Raw genomic sequence first — 9,476 nt, 5'->3', positions numbered from 1 at the left:
CGGTTAAAATTAACAGGCCGATTCCGAGTTGACCCAGCCCGGCCCATTTGGCACCCATACCTCAGGGTCCAAAATGACCCCGAACCCCTTTTGAAAATTCTGAAACTTTCCTAACACACCCCTTTAACATCCCTTATCATAATTGAAGTAAAAATTAACGTTATACATATGGGAGGGTCAAAAATATATTGATGGAAGTTTTATAGGGTCTTACAAATAATCATGAATTTAAAACCTCCAAGTTACTTCCCCAAACCATAGCATGCCTTACTTTATATATTAACTTCTCAGCTTAATCTGAAAGTTGTTAAGCCATAACCTACCGTGAAATGATGATATTCCAATATAAATTGCTTTAACACGGAACCTTCACCTCACTAATGGCTTCAGAATCAAGTACAACATTCAAATATTGCATCTACACATTAAAAAAAAGCCAGTGATACCCATATTACCCTTATTTGGGTCAGATTTAAAATGGACTTGAAAAATTAGTTTGAAAATGAAAGGAGTGAGATCAAAATTTTATTTCAAAAATACTTTTTCCAAGATTATAGGAGTCTATAGGAGAAAATCTATGAGAAAATAGGTTAAAGTAGAGGTCCGAAATGAAGAAAACCCTTTTTAAACTTTACCGATAAACCCCTAATTTTTCCACTTTGAAATCAAGATTTAAATGAGTTTTTGAAGATAAAAAAATAATGGAAATGTGTGGAATTATGATTTTAGAAGTTACCCACTTGAAAATCAACGTTAAAACCCTCAACAATTGCCTTTTTGAAGCTTAGAGGTTCAGAAATTGGAGTAAAATCGAGAAAAAAGGCTTTTATTCTATTCAGTTAACAGTGCCTCACGATCATGGGTCCCGACCTCGCAATTGCAAAGGTCAACATTGACCGACAATAAGGCTAGCCAATGCAGCCCTGTAGCTAGGCCTCGCTATCACAATGAGTAAACTCGACCCAGTCCACCTGAATACTTATTGCAATCATAGTACCACTACCATGCGATCGCAACACATGTCCATGAGATCGCAATAAAGGTCCTGACTCACCATCAACAGAAGCTAAATTAAAAAGGTCTCTAAATGAACCCTCGAGATTCATTTGGAACTCGACAAAAGAATACTATATATACTACTAGGATAATTTCAATGTTCTAGACTCAATGACGATATTGAATTTTTGAAAAAAGATCATTTTTACAAAATTAACACCTGAGACACTAATTCACTATTTTTCAAACAAAGGATTAAAATTTGATCTAACAATGTCAAAATTGAACCAACCCTGCTACGCACCCAAATTTGACATTTCAAATTTGATGGTGTAGTTCGTTTTGTTATTCGACACTCAAAATAAAAAATATTGATCAAATTCTACTATATGGCTTCTCAATCCTCTAGAAAACCCCATATTCACAAACTCATTCCTGATCGCATCAAAAATCATGACAAACATCTCCGAACCTTAAAATCAACATGTAGTAACTACGAGAAAGGAAAAATATGGTCCAAACACATAGATATAGAAAATTTACAAATTCAGGTCATTGCAACATCAATTACTAAAATTCTAGTTATCCTTGAACTAAAGAAAAGATAAATACCTGAGTTAGTAAAGAGCTAAGGGTAACTACTACACATGCTGATTCAACCTACCAAGTATCCTCCTTAATTGAAAAGTGTCTCCACAAAGCCTTAAATACAAGAATATCTCTAGAACACAACCATCTCACATCCCCTGCTAAAATGGTCACTACTCCTCAGTAAAGGTCAACCTCTCATCCAATTGAACTGAGTCCCAAAGAAGCATATAAGACTCATCTAGAATATAGTGTCAGATTATAGATACATGAAAAGCTGGATGAGTGGCTAAAATGTTTGAAGATAAGGCCAACTCATAAACAACCTCTCCAACTGTCGGAAGAATCTCAAAATATCCAATATATCTGGGGCTAAGCTTGCCTCACTTTCCAAACCTCATTGCTCCCATTATGGGTAACACATGAAGGAAGACTCGATTATTGATACTAAGTTTCAAGGCTCGTTGCCTACATGTCACCTAATTTTACCTCCAAAAAGTATAAAGCAATCGTTGTTCAAATATAAAATCCAAATGGGTTGGGGTTGATTCCACAAGATATAACACTAAAGCTGGTTAAGTATTTATAATAGTAATTAGCAAGAAAGTAAAGTAAGGGTGGTTTTGTGAAATAAAATATCAATAGTAATGAGTGTTGTTTGTTGAATTTGCAATCAATATGAGACAAACACTAGGATTGTGATTCCCATGAATTTATAACTCCACAAGTTATTCGTGCTAAAAAACTCTCCCAATACATTGCATGCAAAACCTAGCATGATATGTATCACCTAAATATCTTCCGACCTTGCTGTAGATGAATTTTTCTTATCTCCTCCGAACTCTAGTTATTAAATGAAGGTTGAGAGATTTAAATCCCTGTTGTTATTCCCTTTTCCTAATCTATACCTCTATCCAGAGAAATTTTAGAATATAGACGAGTTGCTAATGTATGCATCCATTAGAAAAGTAATCATATAGAAGAAAACAATAATACATACACGCACACCATTTTAGACTAACTTCATACTGAACCTATTTTGCTAATTCATCATGGTTTCCACAACCCTAGTTATGGTGTTTAGCTACTTATAATCATAAGCACATAATGAGAATTCATAGACGAAGACATAATCATGAACTTATAATAAGAAGTAAACTCCAAAACCTCAATTTTGATTAAACCCTAGGAACAATGTTCATACAATCCCAAAAAGGTGCCTTAGAATTGTATAACAGCAAGTAGTATGTAATAATAGTGTAACCTCATAAAAATAACCCTATAAAAGTATTTATCAACAAAAAAAATCCTGTCCTAAACAAAAAATAAAAATTTTGTTGGCTGCCTCGAACGAGAAAAAGGTACGATTGTGGTTAGAACCCACGATCATCCTTTTGCCTGTCTTGGTTTGTACTTGGACTTGATTACTTTTTGGTCTTCCATCATATGAACTAAGGTACGATCTTCTGATTTCCCTCACGATCATGTCATCCTATCGTACAATTATTGTGATACTGAAGTTCTTAAACTTTACAAAACTGGAGTTTATTCCCATGTCCACATGGGACGATCGTGATATTAAGACATGGTTGTGGGAAGCTGTCGTCTAATACTTTTGTAAATAACTCTTTTAGGTGTGGATTTTCGCTTTGCAATCACAGTCAAATTGTATGATCGTGAAATTAACTCATAATCCTAGGACCATACGTCTGATAGACTTCTATTTAGGGCATCTCTAAATCAATCCCATGAAATCCTAAGCACGACTGTGGTCAGATCCCATGATCGTGGTAAGGCTCGTTTGATTCCACTTTCTTTAATCTTAAGTATTTTCCTTCTCTAAATCCAAAAAGTCTACAAACACTTGAAGAAACACTTCAATTACACAAAAGTGCCCTTATACTTACAAATATTCCTTATTTTAAGCATCTTAAGAATCATAATTTCAGGACACATCACCTATAGTCTGCAGAACTCTTTTTCCTACCCTTGGCTTCCCGAAGCTTATCTTGAATCACTCAAACTCTATCTAAAGACTCATGAAGCAAGTCTTAACTATGGGGTCTAACCTTTGAGGTCTCAAACTAACCAATAGAAGATAGACAACACCTACCATATAATGCCTCAAAAGGGGTCATCTTGGTACTCAAAATGGTTGTTATTTTTATAAGTGAACTTTTCCAAGGTCCAATGACGCTCCCACTGACCCCAAAAATCCATAACACATACACATAACATATCCTTCAAAATCTGAATAGTCCGCTCCGACTGGCTATGGTATGGGGGTGTAAAGTTGTACTAAAGCCAACCCGAGTACCTAAATCCTTCTAAAAGGTCTGCCAGAATCTAGAAGTGAACACTAAGCCACTGTTTGAAATAATCGACACGGATACCCCATGAAGATGAACTATCTCAAGAACATAGATACGGCCCAACCTTTTGGCTCTGAAAGAAATCTGAATAGGGATGAAATAGGTAGTTTCGATCAATCGATCCATGATGACCGAAACACTATAAAAACCATGAGAAGTATGAGGCAACTTAGTCATTAAGTCTATAGTAATCTGTTGTCCTTCCTAATCTAAACAAATGCAGTCAATTCACAACAAATATGAAGAGTAGCACCTATTAGAGTTAGACGCGTTAACTCAAACCTTTTTAATTGTCAAACGGTCACCTCCATTAATTAAAAAAATCAAATCTTATTGTTCTCAATCTTTCCCAAATTTACTCAAATCATCTTCCTAAATTGTCCTTTTTCTAAAACTAACCTATTCGTTTTCTCTTAAAAATTCAAAATGGTAGAAATTCCACCTTCTTCAACCTCCATGAAAGAGTCCTCTTCTAATCTTCCTCATGAATCATAGAATGATTTACCCATCCCGTCTTCACTTGAAGTTTCAAACACCCCAAATGAACCAAATTCAAAAAATCCCCAAATTCAACAATCTGATTCTTTAACACTTAGTACCTTAGAAGAAATCGCTTTAAGTCCTCAACAAGAACCTGTATTAACTCTGCCTACTGAGTCCTCTCCAAAAAATCCAAAACCCTTAAATAAGTCTGTTCCTGTTAAAACACCCTTAACCACTGAATTTTTTGAAATTCAACCTTGGTGGAGATCTAAATCAAGGATTTGGTTCATTGATTGAATAAGAAACTTCTCAATCCAAAATTCCTTCTTCCCCAGAAGAACCAAAACCCTATGATATTTCTCTAATCCCTCTTCCTTTTGAAAAATTAGAAGGTATTGAAATTTTAAAAAACTTATAAGTACTTGGTTCCCCTACTCTCTCTGATTCAAACCCATTTTTTCCTCAACTATATGATGAAGAAATACCTGCAAAGAGGTATGGTATATTTAGCAGTATAGATTGGGTAGTTGAGAATTTACTTTTACTCGCATATGATCCCAAGGAAAATTCAGTCTTTGTAGAAGAGCAAATAGTGGGAGAAAATAATGAAGTATCTAAGAATGAATAAGTTGTATTACCTCCTAATGAGAAGGATGGGGATGAACCACTTTTGAGGTGGTCCATGAAGAAATAGAGGGGCATTAAAGGAAAGGAGAAAGTGAATGACTCTGGTGCAAAAGTTGCTAGATCCTATTCTATTAGGGGGTCTGAAAAAAAAGCTGAAGGTGGATGCAATAAAGACAAGCAAGTATTTGACCACCAAGAGAAGAAGACTTACGAAAGCTTCTTTACTGGAGAAAGAGGAGAATGTTGAAGTTGTAGAGGCCAGAGAGGATGAGGACATTGATTCGGATGTTGCTAAAACAAAGAAAATAAGAAAAGATGTTCATATTACAGGAAGGACCAGATCCTCCAGTTCAAAGTTTTGTATCCCTATTAGAATAAAGAAGAAACACATAGCTATGTAAAGGAAGAACGTTTTTGAGGGACCTTGTCCCAAGAAGAGAAAATTTATTGAAAAAGAATCAAGCAGTGATACAAAAGAAAAAAAGAAAGAGAAGAAAAGAAAGCTGTGTCTAGAGAGCAAAGGAATGAGATACTGAAAATACAATGTGCTATTGGGAAGGGTTTTTTTATCTCAAGATATATGAGAAGCTTGGAATGGTAGAGCTGGTAGAGTATATGATACATTAGGGTTGGTTGCACCTGTTAGAGGAACCAACTTCCATAGTCTTTGAGGGTGAGGTGAGAGAATTCTATTACACCATGAAATTCTTAGATAGTGGTTTCAGTTTTACTGTACAATTGTAGGGAAAGGAAATTAAATTGGATTAAGAAATATTAGGAAAGATTTTGTATGTGCCTGGTATTGGTGTGAGGACTGTTGTGAAATAACAACCCTCAATTGAATTCATAATTGATGCTTCTAAGGTAGGACGAACGTCAATAGCCGGTGCGAGAAAGAAATTTTTCATCAGTGAGTTCCAGTTGGTGTTCGAATTGGTAAACAAGTTCATTTTACCAATATCGTAGAAAAGAACTATAGCCTCTACAACTGATCCATTTCTGATAGAATACTTGAGTAAGTTTAAGATGATAAGTTTGCCTGCTCTAATGATAGAACTTATACACAAGGGGATTCATGAGATGGAAAGAAAACATGGAATGCCATTTGGATATTTCTTGAACAAGGTGTTTCAATATTTTGGAGTAGCTGGAACTAAAGGGACCTAGGAGCAGTCAAAAAATTTTTAGTTTGACAATGTTGGTACAGAATGAATGTATAGAAGAAAAAATAAGAACTGTATCTTAAATGTCTAAGCTACTAGCTGATCAAGAAAATATAAGCAACGAAATAGAGAAGTTGAGGATCATGTTAACCTCTAAGGATGTTGAGATAGTGCAATTGAAGATAAAAAATTAGCAGCTATCTTCTGAGGGACCACTGCTTCTGAAAAACTTGCAGAAGAAAATGCTAAGCTCCAAGTCAAGGTTGAAGAACTTACTGGTGAAGTTCAAGAACTAAATTGAAAAGTGAAAAACCTTACCAAGCAGTTGCTAGAATCCTATGTTGCATAGCATGCAAGAATGGAGATATTAATTAAGTCCCTTTCCCCTAAGCCTCCCTATACCCAAGTCCTGTTATCCCAATCTTTTTATCAGCTCTGTGTCAGTTTTAATTTATTGTGGTCATGTTGGCTTTTGAAGACAGTTATTTTGTCTTTTTGGTATAATGTAATGGTACTAATCTCCTTAACAATGAATGAATTTTTTTTTGCATGCTTTATATGTTTTTTCTTTAATTTAAAAGTTGTTATTCATGTTAGTGTTGCCCTAGTGGTCATGGGTTAACTATCTTGTGCTTAATTTATCTTTTGATTTACTATTATTACTTTTTAATGATGCCAAAAAGGGTAAATTGGAAGGTAGGGACCAGGTGTGAAGATATAGACCAGGTGTGTTGCATGATAATGATATAATTATATGTCAAAGACCATGTTCCAACTAGTCATATATTTGGGTCCATGAATGAATATGTTTGATGTAATGAATGAAGACAAGTAAGCAAGTGACAGGTGGTGCAGATGTGCCGAATGTAATGATGGCATATTGATCAAGGAAAAATTGCTCAAATGAACATTAATGAGTACAAAGCATATTAATAGGGGGAATATTGTCACCTAGTGCATGAACGAGCTTCGTTTTTTCTATGTCAATTGACAACAAAAAACCAGGTCCCTATGTTGAAGGAAAGGTTGATGCACCACAGGGGGGAACATGCACTGACAGAAGTGGTAATCACTCCAACTGTATAGGGTGAATGAGTTTGATGCTCCAAAGAACTTTGGTCATGTTCTGTGGTTCGTCATCATCAAAAAGGGAGAAATGTCTATATCTTTTTTTGATGATGAACAGCTGAGAACAAAGGACCAGGTCCCTGGGTCATCATGGAAAAATAAGTTTTCACAAAGTCTGTGCAGTTTTGACTTCTATTTTAACAAACTGCATCGGTAAGCTTGTACCTTTCAAGACACTTGGTCCAATCAGATTTATACCCTAATCATTATTCCACTATAAAAGTTAAATAATGCTTATCAAATTTGTGAGTTTTCACAATCCTTATTATTTTGAAAGTGAAAGAGACGAAAACTCAATTGCTCAAGTTCTTGATCTTTATATGTACTGAAAAAAGTGAGTGTTTTTGAGTCGAGCATTGATTTGTCAATGAATTACTCATGTTATAAGAGTAATGTTTTCTTGTGTTCTTGAGAGTGCTTGAGTAGAGTTACCTAAGTTCAATATTGGTTAGAGTTAATCAATATTGGAGTAAGTACTTGGCAGAGTTGTCAAGGTAGGCTTGTAGTAGAGTTATTACAAGCAGGTGGAGCCTAGAGTTAGGCTCATTGGAGACTGTAATCAAGAGTTTGATTATAGTGGGTTTTTGGGTGCTTGTAAGGGAAAGCTGTGGTTTTCCTCCCTTAAGTAAGGAGGTTTCCACGTTAAATCTTTGTGTCTTTACTTTCCGGCAAAGCCTTTAGTTTTCCAGCTCTTTACAATTTTATTACCTCTGACTGACCTTAAGAGACTTGTTCCCTTATTGTGTGGTGCAACCCTTCGTGTTTTGATATTTATACCTGGAAGTATAGAATATCTAGAGCAATAGGAATTCTCTAAAGCAAACTCACCCAATCGCTTACTCTCGTCATGCAAAATCGACCACTAATCCTCAATACACTATCAGAAAAAAGAAAGGCTTCCTTAGCCTCGTCACTCAACACCTTATCCTAAATCATCCTCAAACTATCATCATCAAACTGGTAAGCTTGAATCTATTGCATCAAGGAAGATCTATCATTAACAAAGGCTAAAATATGCTAAGGTTCCAACATACCAAGCCTAACTATCTCTAAACTCCCCATACTCATTGACTTTTGACTCAAGGCATCGGCTACCACATTAGTGTTGCCTGAATAATATAAAATAGTGATTTCATAGTCCTTGATCAACTCAAGCCAATGCCCTTGCCTCATATTAAGATCTATTGTCTGAAGAAATACTTAATGCTATGATGGTCTGAGAAAATTTCACAAGGCATCCTATTCAAGTAGTACCGCCATAAATTAAACACAAATACTATGTCAACTCTGAATCATGGGTAAGGGAATTCCCCTCATGAGGGTTCAATTAACGAGAGACATAAGCAATAAACTTGCTTTTTTGCATCAATACCGCCCCCCAAACTAACACATGAAGCATAAAAAATATGATAAGACCCGCACTCTTATTAGGCAAAGTCAAAATATGGGTTGAAATAAACATCTCCTTGAGCTTTTAAAAGATCTTCTCACACTCATCTGACCACTGAAATACCATATTTTTTTAGTTAAATTGGTCAAAGAAGCCGTAATAGATGAGAAACCCTCTATAAAATACTAATAATAACCCATCAAACCAACAAATTTTGAATCTCAGCTAGAGAAGTAGGTTTATCCCAATCACGAATCACCATTATCTTGGCCAAATTGACCATAATGCATCCTTAGTCACCACATGACTCAAGAAAGAGATAAAATCCAATAAAAATTCGTATTTAGATTACTTAGCATAAAATTTGTCATTATGCAACCACTGAATCACAATCTTCAAATGCTTCACATGGTCGGTCTCACTCTTTGAGTAAACCAAGATGTCATCTATAAATATAATCATAAAGGAGTCGAGATATGGTCGAAATACCTGATTCATCAACTCCATGAATGATGCAGGGGCATTGGTCAATTTGAAAAACATGACCAAGAACTCATAATGACTTTATCGAGTTTGAAAAGCTATCTTCAGAACATTTGAATCTCTAATTTTTAACTGATGATACCCAAACCTTAAATCAATCTTGGAAAATACTGAAGCACCATGAAGCTAGTCAAATAGATCATTAATGTGGGAAAACTGTTATTTTCTCAGCTGTCTATAATCAAT

Source organism: Capsicum annuum, unplaced genomic scaffold (assembly GCF_002878395.1).
Source record: "Capsicum annuum cultivar UCD-10X-F1 unplaced genomic scaffold, UCD10Xv1.1 ctg1491, whole genome shotgun sequence".
Classification (NCBI taxonomy): domain Eukaryota; kingdom Viridiplantae; phylum Streptophyta; class Magnoliopsida; order Solanales; family Solanaceae; genus Capsicum; species Capsicum annuum.
Note: the sequence above shows the minus strand (reverse complement) of the source record.